Source organism: Sphaeramia orbicularis, chromosome 11 (assembly GCF_902148855.1).
Source record: "Sphaeramia orbicularis chromosome 11, fSphaOr1.1, whole genome shotgun sequence".
NCBI classification, from domain to species: Eukaryota; Metazoa; Chordata; class Actinopteri; order Kurtiformes; family Apogonidae; genus Sphaeramia; species Sphaeramia orbicularis.
This window is the reverse complement of record NC_043967.1, coordinates 52,969,958-52,982,884: the sequence shown is the minus strand read 5'-3', so window position 1 is coordinate 52,982,884 and position 12,927 is coordinate 52,969,958. Positions and strand designations below refer to the sequence as shown.

The following is a 12,927-nucleotide window of genomic DNA, read 5'->3' as shown; positions in this document are numbered from 1 at the left end:
AAATCCAAAACTATTACAACCTTGGGACGGACCTGAAATACAGCATCAGACCCATCATGATTATCAATATTATTGTCTTTTATCCAGTTCCTTTTGAGAATACTTTCACAAAACAATATTTTTCATTTTTAGATGAAAAGATGTATAATTTCACATCAATTCAACTCATTTTGAACTCCTTTCAGTTCAGGATGAGGTTGGACCAGTAAAATAATGACAGAATAACCTATAGATAATGACAACTCCAATTTTATCTCTTTTTTCAAGTGTAAAAAAAAAACCCAGTAGAATTAAATCATGAAAATGTGTACATCTACAAACTGTCCCTTTAAAAATGCAAATAACATGAACAACCTGAAAATTCTAAACACAAAAAACTAAATCTTTGTTTTGTAATTGGTGTTGGTTGAAGTTTTCAAATTGTTAATTGTCAGTCCTAGTAATGACTGAATAGAGGAAAACCATTGGTCAGTCCCTAATCTGGATATTTAGAGGGATATTTACTGAAAGTCCACATCCGAGTGGAGACCACGAGGAGGATCATGGGACGTCACTGAGGAACAGAACAGAAATTAACTGAAAAAAGAAAAGAAAAAAAACAAACTGAAATTAACTGAAAAAAGAAAAGAAAAAAAACAAACTGAAATTAACTGAAAAAAGCTAAATGTCTGGATATTTTACATCTCTATGGGAGTAGAAGATGAGGAGCAGTTAGAAGAATGGTTCACAGGAAGTCAGTGTTTGGAGCCGTCCCAGTTTGGGTTCATCTGGACCAGGATCTGGACTGGGACTTGGACCAGCTGGACCAGTCTGAGAAGGAACAGAAGCTTCAGTCAGAGTCAGAGTTAGAACCAGAGCAGAGTTGGAGATATGAACAGCAGGGTCTGAAACGGGCCGAGTTTGACCCAGTTTGTCCCAGTTTGACCCAGTTTGACCCTGTGTCGGTGATGTGGGTCTGGAGGTGTTTTTCTTTTTTTTTTTTTTTTTTTTTTGTGGGACTCTTTCACTGTGGAGCTCTGTGCTCAGAAACAAACCAGAAACGGGTCAGATAATCAAAGATAACGGATCGGGATTCGGGTAGCGGCGTCGACCTCAGAGGATCAGCCTGTGACGACAACTTCCTCTGATGTCACTTCCTGTTTGTAACTGTTGTCCAGTGATCTTTGTAAGATGCTCCGCGATGTTCACTTTCAGTCCATGTCACAGAGTTTAGGACGTCTTTTTGTCGTAATGATGGAAAATGAAAAAGAGACTAAATTTATTACATATTCAGAACAGTCGACCAATCAGAACCAAAGTCAGAACCATTTGACCCAGTATGTTCTGCTTTTTAATTTCCTCAGAAAGTATTCATCTTTTCAGTTTCCTCTAGAAAGAAAATGTTGAGATCTGGTCAAATTCCTGGATGATCCAAAGCAATTTAGTTAAAACTCGTTTAAGACCCAAAATATCCACCGTCAACCAAAACCGTCTGTCAGCCTAAATATTTAATACCTGTTGAGCCACTCATTCTATCGGTAAATGTCAATAATTGGTATAAAATACAGTTCTTCATCTTTTCGTGGTCATCAGATATGACCCATTTGGATGTTCAGAGGTTCCGTAGTTACCATGGAAACACCGTCCTCTTCTACAACATTGATTCACCAGTAAAACCCATGGAGTTGGATCAGTGACAGTGGATGGACACACTGGGTTTATGTTCAGTTAATGAGAGATTGGACTGAAAAAGACACTTTTTTTTCAGTTTTCTCTGTTTTGATATCTTTGAACATCTATACGATCAATAAATTAAATATAGGAAAATGAATGAATAGGCTCGGGTCTTTAAGGGTTAAAGTCAAAGTAGCTTCATTAGTTTCCATCTCATTTATTCACAGTCGTTTTCAGGACAGAACAGGGTTAAAAAAGCACGTTTCATGAATTTCACCAAAACATTTGTTGAAATTTGATCATTTTGAATCAGTTTGATATCATTAGTGTGTAATAAGAGCAGGAGTGTCGAAGTCATTTAAACTCAGGTTCCACGGTCAGCCAAAAGGATCTGAACTACAAGTGGTTCCAGGTACAACAAGCCCCGCCCCTCGCACATGTTGTAGCTTATTTTAGAATCGATCCAGCTGATGTCATCATGTCTATGCGTGTGCTGATAGATAGATAGATAGATAGATAGATAGATAGATAGATAGATAGATAGATAGATAGATAGATAGATAGATAGATAGATAGATAGATAGATAGATAGATAGATAGATAGATAGATAGATAGATAGATAGATAGATAGATAGATAGATAGATAGATAGATACTTTATTGATCCCAAGGGAAATTCAAGATGTCATCATATCAGTTGCCTCTATAAATGTGCCAAGTTTGAAGTAAATTGGAACGAAATTCATGTTTTAATAGACACTTGAAATTTCACCCATTATAATAAATGGGGAAAAAAAGATACTAAAAAATTCATTAAAAAATTTAAACTTTGACCTATTGTTCCTAAAATGTAATGACATCTATTCTGGGTCACTGGAAATATATAAACCAAATTTGGTATGAATTCAATTAATAGTTTTGCTGCAACAGATATTTGAAATTTCACCCATTATAAGTAAATGGGAGAAAAATAAAAGATTTTTAAAAAATTCATAAAAAATGTAAACTTTGACCTACTTTTCCCAAAATGTAATCACATCTGTTCTGGGTCACTTGCAATCTACAAACCCAATTTGGTTTGAATTTAATCAATAGTTTTGCTGCTACAGACATTTGAAATTTCGCCCATTATAAGTAAACAGGTAAAAAAAAAAAAAAAATCAAAATATTTCATAAAAAAATTTAACCTTGACCTACTTTTCCCAAAATGTAATCACATCTGTTCTGGGTCACTGGTAATCTATAAACCCAATTTGGTATGAATTCAACCAAAAGTTTTGCTGCTATAGTGTAAAACAAACAAACCAAACCAAAAACAAAACCCCTTGGGGTAAAAATAACAGAATCACTTATAGATAATATCAACTCCAAAGTTTTATCTGTGTTTTAGAGTGAAAAAAATAAAATTACTTTATGAAAATATTTACATTGACAAACTATCCGTGAACAAGCTGAAACTACTTGAAAATTCTGTAGAAAATAAGTGTATTTTAACAATATTATGCTTCCGTTTCTCTTTTACACGTGTTCATTACAGCTGATAGACTCAGTGGATCTACAAATACACAAAACATTTACAAACAGGCTGAATGTTGGTCCAATTACACTTACCTAAATTCAGATATTTCATGTTATTTGTTCAGGTTATTCACATTTTTTGTCAAAGAATAGTTTGTAAATGTCAAGATTTTTGTGTAATTTTACTTTTTTTACACTAAAACAAAGAGTAAAAATTCAGAGTTGTCATTATTATGACGGCATTTTACTTTTGGTCTGAATGTGGAACTGAACTAAAATGAGTTTGACATCCTTTATTGTTCATTTCTTTTCATAAATTCATCCCGTGGACCAGACTGGACCCTTTGGTGGCCGGTTTACGCCCTCGGACCCTATGTTTGACCCCCGTGAATAAGACAGATTATTTAATTAACTATGATAAATATAAGGTCTGAGAGTTTATAGACGTTTTCATGGTTTTTCAGATGTGACGGACTGAAGGTGAACAGCTCAGGTGACGTTTGATGGATTTTGTCTGATCAGATCCAGGTCGAACGCTGCGTTAATGTGATGATGATGATGAAGGTGATGATGAAGATGATGATGGTGTAAACTGAAAGCAGACCTGTTTGTCCGTCAGAAATCCACTCTTGAGTTTCCGCTCCGTCACATTCACGAACCTGAAACGCCAACATTAACCTGAACTCGTGTGTGAAACCTGTGGGTTTTTTGCCCAGAGTTCAGACTTCAGGCTGCGTTGAAACCAGAGTGGAACCTGACGTCAAACGGCGACGCTAAAGCTTCGAGCTGCCAAGTTTTTCTGTGGGTTCTGTGCAGTCCGGTTGTTCTTCCATCTGTGGATCTTGTTGATTTTCTCCTGTCGGGTTTGGGTTGGTTCATGCAGTTGTACAGCTTTGTCGTTGTGCAGATTTTCTTCTTCCTGTTGCTATGAAGTTCTTTTGTTTCGTGGAAGACGCTGCTGCTTCCTGCATGGATTCTCTGTGACTTTCTGTCTGTTTTTGTAAATTAATCACAAAACTCTAAAAAAAAAAAAAAAATCTTTTCTTTTCCTGTAATCTGCTGGCGTTTTGTTTGTTTTGCACTTTATATGATAAAAAGAAAATGGTAAAGGTCTAACCATGAAAAAAAAAAAAAGTGGACCCTGTTTGCCCTTTGGTTTGAAACCGAAATACTGAGTGAAATGCACCTTTATTTGACCTGTGTGACCCCTGTTTGTTTTCCTGAACCTGTTTGTTTGTTTGTTTGTTTATTTGTTCTGATGAGAAGCAGAAACGTGACTGAGAGAAGCCAGACCTCTAATGTGAATCTATTTTCCTACTGACAGACTGGAATAAAGGACGAGGCGTTCACTGGCACCAACACAGCGTCCGATTCTTCATTTACCTCTGGAACACTTGTGTCTGTTTGGTTTTGTTTGTCATCGTTCATGTTTCCAGCTTCTTTTACCCCTTTTCTGCCTGATGGTTTTTCCACCGTTTACATTTTTTTTTTTTTTTTACATTTTTTTTGTCACGGGTGTTAAACATACGGCCCGTGGGACAAAACTGGCCGCCAAAGGGTCCGATCCGACCCATGGAATGAATTTATATGTAGAGATATTAGAATCAGGCGTGTTAAAATCATTTAAGTTCAGACCAATATGATCTAAAGTTAAATACTATTATAATAACCTAAAAATAATACGGAAGAGGACTAGGGCCACTGGACAAAAATAAATTAAGGTCCATTGTGTATATATAATTTTTTTATTATTATTCTGAGAAAAAAGTCAGAATTCTGAGATTAAAGTCATGAATTCAGATTTTTTTGTAAATAATAAAATTAAGGTCCTGTATATTTATATTATCCTAGTCCTCTTCTGTAGACACTCTCCCTGAATGTCAGAAGAAAAAAAAATTAGAGTTCTGAGGAAAAAAGTCAGAATTCTGACTTTTTTCCCAGAATAATAATAATAATAATAATAATAATAAAAACTGGACCTTTTTTTCCCAGTGGTCCTAATCCTCTTCCGTACATGTGTGCATTAGTGACTCCTAAATTCCTGAATATTTTATCCAAACAGACATTTCAGACTCAGATGAGGGTGTCAGTCTCAGGTTCATTTCCATCCACTGCTTCTTTTCTCTTTACTTTTCTTTGTGTTGTTTCCTCTGTTGTTCACTAGGAGGCGCTCTACAGCCACATTAAATACACTTCAGTGTCTGAAAACATCCTGTGGTTAATTTCATCAGTTTCAACAGAAAAAACGGGAGATTTAAAAGATATAACAAAGAAAACTAAAGAAACTTCAGTGAAAACAGAAGTAAAATAAAACAATCATTCAGATTCTATCAAATGTATATATGTACAAAATGTGTGTGTGTGTGTGTGTGTGTATATATATATATATATATATATATATATATATATATATATATACACGCACACACTGAACGGGGAAAATGTTTTAATATTTGGGATTCTTAAGGGAAGTTATTCTTTAAAAGAATTACTTAGACCCAAACTGTGTTTTTCTAAATTCCGTTTATTTTCAGAGGAAATGAAGTCATTTTACTGAATAAATAAATAAATCCTCCACATGAACAAACGTGTAGGAGAAAAAACACTGAGTTTGGTCCAAACGGAAACAGAACCAAAAACAGAAGCTTGTCATTTACCCGAGGTTAGACCGGAAAAGACTGACGTGACCTTTCAAAATAAAAGATGGGATCAGTAGAACTCTAGCATTAAAAGTAAAGAAAGCCAAAAAGGGAGACGAGATGCAGTGAAACAAATCATATTGTAATACTTTAACTCACAAATTTATAATTATAACATACAAACAAATGTGATATGAAACAGTAATAAAGACTTTTAGTGCTTAATTTAAAAAAAAAAAGGAAATTAATACCCACTGTATATGCAGATGTTTGTGGAATTTAACTATTTTTACAACAATTTCTTCACAAATGTTAGAGAAAATGTAGACAGTTTTTTATTATCTGTATCTCTGCATCAACAATAAATTGTTATACTTCACAAACCAACAGTAAAAGCAATAATTCAATAAAAATAAACAGAAAAATACATGCAAATGTGTATGTGTGTGTAACCTAACAATGTGAAAAAGCACCTGTAAAGTTTCAATTTGTCAATAAACTTGGGTTTGATAATTTATTATTTCGTTCATTAATATTGTCTTTATTTACTATTTTGTTACATTATAGTTTTGTGTTGGGTTAAGTTAAAATTATTTATATATTTATGCTATGCATGTTATATATTTTTATTTGCATTTGATGCATTTCACATATAATTGTTTTATTTACATGCTTTTCATGTATTGTTTTGTTTTATTTTTTTTTATTTATTTTACTATCAATGTATTTTTATTCATTTTCAGTTTTTCAAACATACAAAAAGTAAGACAAACACTGAGACATTTAACAAAGGAATAAGACACCACAAGAAGTTTTTTTTTTTTAATACTTTTTTTTTTTTTAAATTTAAATAAATAAATAAATGAAAAGTTCCACTATGTAATTACCCAATCACTTTGTACACAGAACACAATAACTGGAGTCGAGGTGCATTGTCAGCTGTTCTATATAAGAAATAAAAGGATGCCATACCACAGTAAACTTCCCCATTGATCCCTTCAATGTCTATCTAATCTTTTCTACTTTAAGGAAAAACATGACATCACATATCCATCTACCAAAGGGGAGGGGTATTGTTTAATTTTATGTGTTATTACTGTAAGATTTTTTTTTTTTTTTTGCATTTATATTATTTATATTTATCTTACATGTTCTATATTGCACTATTTTATTTTATTTATGTATTTATTAGATTAAATATTTGTATTTCTAATCTGTAGTTTTACGTCTTTGATATTGTAGTATTTTTAGTTAATTTATAGTATGCTCTTTCTTTCTTTCTTTCTTTCTTTCTTTCTTACGTGTTTCATTTCTATTATTTTACATCTGCATAATATTTCTAACTTTATTTTGTAATTGTCAACCGGAAGTGTGGTGGTGTTTCACTTCCGTTAACTTGATGGATGTTGCGTCACTGCTGCTTTAAATCCAGGCCGAAGCCTCCGGATCAGATGGACCAGCCCGACGCCTGAAACCTGGACTAAACCCGGTCTGAACCCTGGATTATAAACTGGACTAAACCCGGACCGTCCCGGGACTCGAACCGGACCGTCCCGGAGCCTTTGGAGCCAGTGTGTGCGGACCGAAGCGGCCTGAGCCCCGGGTCGGAGGTAGGTGTCCTCCGCCTCCGCCTCATCCTCCTCCGGGTTCGGCTCCAGTTCCGTGTCCCGGGCCCAGTTGTCGGCCCGGTTCCGTCGGTGGTCGGTCGGTTCTAGGCTCCGTGGTCCGTGTGTGTGGTATCGGGTGTTGCGGTGGTGAGTCAGCGGGCCGTGGGCCTCCTTCAGGCCGGCTCTCCTGCCTCCTCCTCCGGGTGTTTTCATCCGGAGGGAGCGGCTCCTCCGACACACTCCAGTTTACCAACACAAACACCGAGGATTTCCGATTAATGGCTTTTATTTCCGCTAAATGGCTTTTATTTCCGCTAAATGTTGCGCATACTATCCACCTCCGGCTGGATTTAATGCTTTAATGCGCGTTTTTTTGCTTTTACTTTGTTTTCTTTCACTCATTGTTGTTTTATCTCCTTTATTTACCTTTTATTTCCTCACTAATTCACTAATATTCACCTGTAGATTCAAACAAAACCTGAATCACAGCTTTATTTGGTGTTTTCTCACTTAAAACGTCCCTTAAATACACAACTAGAATAAAACAACATGTATTTCATCAGTTGTTTTTTTTTTTTTTTTTTTTTTTGTTTTACATATTTTTGGATTCATGAGTATTTTTACTTATAAATTTAATCTTATTTCTCTGTTATTCTCTTCTTTCACTCGTTGTCTTATCTCCTTTATTTACCTTTTATTTCCTCACTAATTCACTAATATTCACCTGTAGATTCAAACAAAACCTGAATCACTGCTTTATTTGGTGTTTTTTCACTTAAAATGTCCCTTAAATACACAACTAGAATAAAAAAAAAAAAACGTGTATTTCATCAGTTTTTTAACATATTTTTAGATTTATGAGTATTTTTACCTATAAATTTAGTCTTATTTCTCTGTTATTCTCTTAAAATATGTTATAAATGCCTTTTTAATGTCACTCCACATCCACTTGTAGTTTGTAAAATCATCAGTTACTTTCAGGTTTGAACTTTCATGTGGTTTTTTTACCTTTTAATCCTTATCGATGTTCTTATCTCCTCAGATACTTTAAAACACTGCTCTTTTTGTTTGTACTTGATCAGAAACTACCTTAAGAATTATCTTTTAAGTGATTTGTTTCATAAAATGTTCTTTTTAATATACAAGAATGAAGCATGTATGTATTTCATTAGTTCCTAACTCATTTTTGGATTCACATGAGTATTTTTACTCATTAATTTAGTCATATTTCTTTGTTATTCTCTTGAAATATGTTAGAAATGCCATTCCACATTCACTTTTACTTTGTAACTCGTCATAAGTTACTTAAAGTTTGGGACTTTGTGTAGTTTTACCTTTTAATCTCATCTTCTTTCACCTTATTGACATTCTTATGTTCTCAAATAGTCTCTTAACAGTATCTGATCATTCCTATCATAAGAGGATAACACATATATATTTAAATTTTCTTACTTTAGTTGCTATAATTTAAATTATTTGTGATGCATCAGTTAAATAAACATGAGTTCTCCCTCTTTATCTAATTTATATTTTATATTTATACTGATTAACCTGCTCAAAACCTTCACATTTGATATAATATTTCAGCTTGAATGTCACATTTTTCCATATATTAGGGTTTTTTTCGAAGGGCCAACTCCAGATTTATTACACCTTCATGTTCTGAGTCAGAAAAGATGATTTAATGTGAAAGTTTACCGATTGTTTTTTCTCTTATTTGATAAAACGGAAACATTCAGTTGTAAATAGAAGTCAGACGGAGCAGAACCTCTGATCAGTAACCTCATTATTGCATCGATTCATTAAAGTGTGTGTGTGTGTGTGTGTGTGTGTGTGTGCGTTCAGCTGTTGTGTTTTTGTGTTAATAAACTTCACACTTTGCCCTGAACTGCACACGTTGCCTTCACTGACGCTGCCTTCACTGTCGTCCAGTCACAGCAGTTTCTTGTTACAATGACGATCAAAAACTCGTTTTTGTGTGATTCTTTTTTTTTTTAATTGATCCATTTATTATTCAACAATAGAACATCCAAAAAATATGAATATAAGAAGAACATCAGACATTCCAAGACACAATAATCATCATAAACTAATAATTAGAAGACATAGAAACTACAAGAATAAATAAATTAGCCTAATAAAACAAAAAAAGACAAAATATAAATTAATTAAAGGGAATAAAGATCCAACAATAAGTAAAAATACAGTTAGAAACGGAGAGAAAAATGTAACAATTTGAAGTGGCAGATAAATGTACTAAAAACTGAAGAGATGATAAACGCTTTTTATTGAATTCGATATGTTTTAGAGACTCAAAATACATTTTCAGTTCAGTTGAAAATAATTGAAATGATGGGGATGGTTTGGACGTTTTAGCTTCATGTATATGAAATGTTTCCAGAAGAATGAAGACTGCTGACTATGTTAAAATTATGTTTGTGTGATTCCAGTTTCTCAGTTTAACGTTACATACGATGGTACGAGTCTTCAGTCGGATTTGGGTTTGAATGAACTCAGAGCTGTTTTTAGAGACTCACTGGTCAACGAGTCTGAAACCCAGTTTAACAGAACTCAAATAATTAATTAATGAAGAGGAATAACAACACACCGCCAATAAATGACACCTACAGCTGACCTGAGACTTAGTTTAGTTCAAAACGTCCACAAAACTAGATGTTTCTTCTCCGTTTTTACCACAAACTGAGACTTTATTGGCTCATAAAATGATATCATTGACATATTTAACACAGGAGAGAAAGTGCATGAGGAAAAGTAGAGGATTCTTAAAAAGATGAGCACACTGAGAATGAAACAGATGTAAAATTGATGAAAATTAATGATTATGTACCATGATGTTTAATGAAAAGATGCATCATCATCATCCATTATCAGATCAATAACTCCGCTGAACCGAGTATTGATTTCTACGTAGAGCTGTATTATGTGGGCTAAATATTTAAAGCTCAGTTCTTATTTCAGTTTTATTTTTCGGTGTTAGAAACCATTTGTTTTATTGATTGTTCTCTGGTTGCATGAACTAAAACAAAAGTTGAGTAAAAAAAAATACTCATTTACTAAAACTATTTTCCATCTACGATTGAATAAACACATTCACAATTAATATATGACAAGAAACAACAAGCTGCACTTTTAATTTTTGCTGATGAAGAAGTGTCTCCAGGGGAATAATCTTAAGTTTTTTTGCAATTTAGGACTTTTAAAAATAATTTTCACAAAGAAAAATGTGAGTTAATCAAGTAAATTCATTTGTTTTCCAGAACTACTTCCATGTAATTCAGTGTCGATCTGTGTCGCCTCTCAAACTTAAAATTTCATATTCAAAGATTCAAGATTCGAAGCATTTTATTGTCATGTGTACAGTAACGAAACATGTTTCTCTGAACAATGAAAATCTTTCTTTGCTGTCCACGCTGAATACTAAGAGAATTTAAGTTAATATGTATAAAAATTTAAAAAATTAATTAAAGATAGAATAATTTAACCAGGAAATTAAACAAAAAAACAAAGTGGCATTTAAGAATGGCATACAAAAGAGAATAAAGTAAAATATAAAAACATAAACCACTACTACTAAGTAAATAAATATATATTTACATAAGTGTGCAATGTATGAGTAAATGTGCAAAACTGCCAGAGATTAATCATATCTGAGTTGCCACGGTAACGCTACATGACACCTGTAGTGATATACATATTCTATAAACATCCATGTAATCAGAAGAACATCAGCTGAAAGCTCAACAAAACCAATTGTCAGAAAACGGAACACACAGTTGCGAAAAAAATTATCAGACCATCAAAAGTGTTCAAAAACAATGGTTATGCAATCAAGTACTGACTCCTGTGTGTGTCATGTGACTAAAACAGACAGAAAAGAAAACATGGAATGTCTAAAAGCACTGTTTTTGTCAGTACAATGCCATCGATACTGATGGAAGAACTGAAGTGATTTTGGTTTTTATCAAGAAAACATGTTAAATGGATAGATATCAGCTCTGAAATTAAACTACTGTGAGATGTTTGTGTTGTTATCATTCTATTTGTCCAAACAAATGGACCTTTAGTTGGACCAGGCATTAAAATGAACAAGAAACTGAAGAAAACAAGTGTGGTCTAATAATTTTTTCCAGGACTGTAAATGGTCAAATATGTAAAACGATCTGCCAGTGTGAAAGCAACATATGTCATGAATAATTGAATAAAACAACAGAACAGTGAGACAAACTGTGCAGCGCTAAGCTAACACTGAACACATCCAACAGTACAAGGATTATGTATGAACCACTGAAACTCACTGAACAGGATAAAGAACAAAAAGGTCACATGATGACGACTTTTGTCTCAGCTTTGCGGTTTTTCTGACCATAACTTGGTTTTATATGGATGAAGTTTCTGCGATTGATACTTAACTAGTGAAAGGATTCAGACTGGAAACAAATGGACCAGAGTTTAACAGGATAATGTTGATTTTTATTTGGATCAATTCATGAAAAAATCAGATTGGTGGTCCGTCCACACTAGTTTTCTGTACGTTTTGTTCCTTTCATCCTCTCATTTCGGTCTCACAAACAGATATTTCCTAGACTCTGCTTTGTGTGTATGTGTGTGTTCAGAGGAAATGTAGAGATCGTTAAACGATGGCGTCACACCCCATTCTGTTCATGTCTAGTCTGTGTTTGTGTGTTGAATCTGCATCTGAAACATCAGCTCCAGGGGTATAAATCACTTTGACCTGCAGTAGATGGAGGACTAGACTGAGTGTTTCACAAAAATGACCGCTGTTGCAAAATCACTCACGATTTATAAATGTTCAGGTTCTGCATGTAACACCAGCGGACACAATGGGTTACACGTGAAACCTGGAATGAGACTGAGATTGATGAAAAACCTACATGTGTGGATTAGAAAAACCACTAGGATCCACACATTTATGTTTATGTTTATGTTTACGCATTTGGCAGACGCTTTTTTCCAAAGCGACTTACAGGGGAAAACCAATTAAATCACTCAATCAATCAAATTTTATTTATATAGCGCCAGATCACAAGAAAGTTATCTCTTGACATTTTATATATAGAGTTGGTCAAAACCAGACTCTAAGTCAATTCTACAGAAACCCAACAGAATCCTCCAGGAGCAAACACTTGTGACTGGTGACAGTGGCGAGGAAAAACTTCCCTTTAACAGCAGAAACCTCGAGCAGAAACATTTAACCCAGTGTCTTTATTTATAGTCTATAAAAGACCATTTACAGATATGTTTTCACATCTAATGCACTGACACCTAGGGAGATTTCATGTCCATATTTGGGTCCTATTTTTGGCCCCAATATTTTATAAAAAAATTCATTAATTATGGGATGGCTCAGGGCAAGAGTATAATTTTTTTTGCATTTATCTGAGGTCATCATTCGGTCCATCCTGGGAGGAAATAGATCTAAATTTACCATTTATTATTGGGTCTAAAAAGCTGGAAAAGTGCCAGATAGT

The 12,927-nt window shown here is 34.0% G+C and overlaps 1 protein-coding gene across 1 annotated transcript in view; it reads left to right on the top strand.

Moving 5' to 3' along the window:
* The first annotated feature begins 7,283 nt into the window (after nucleotides 1-7,283).
* Nucleotides 7,284-12,927, top strand: part of LOC115428271 (phosphatidylinositol 4-kinase beta-like) — a 35,562-nt gene continuing 29,918 nt past the window's right edge. The window contains exon 1 of the mRNA XM_030147171.1: nucleotides 7,284-7,420. The gene's annotated coding sequence lies outside the window, so the exon portion shown is untranslated. The remainder of the gene's footprint in view (nucleotides 7,421-12,927) is intronic.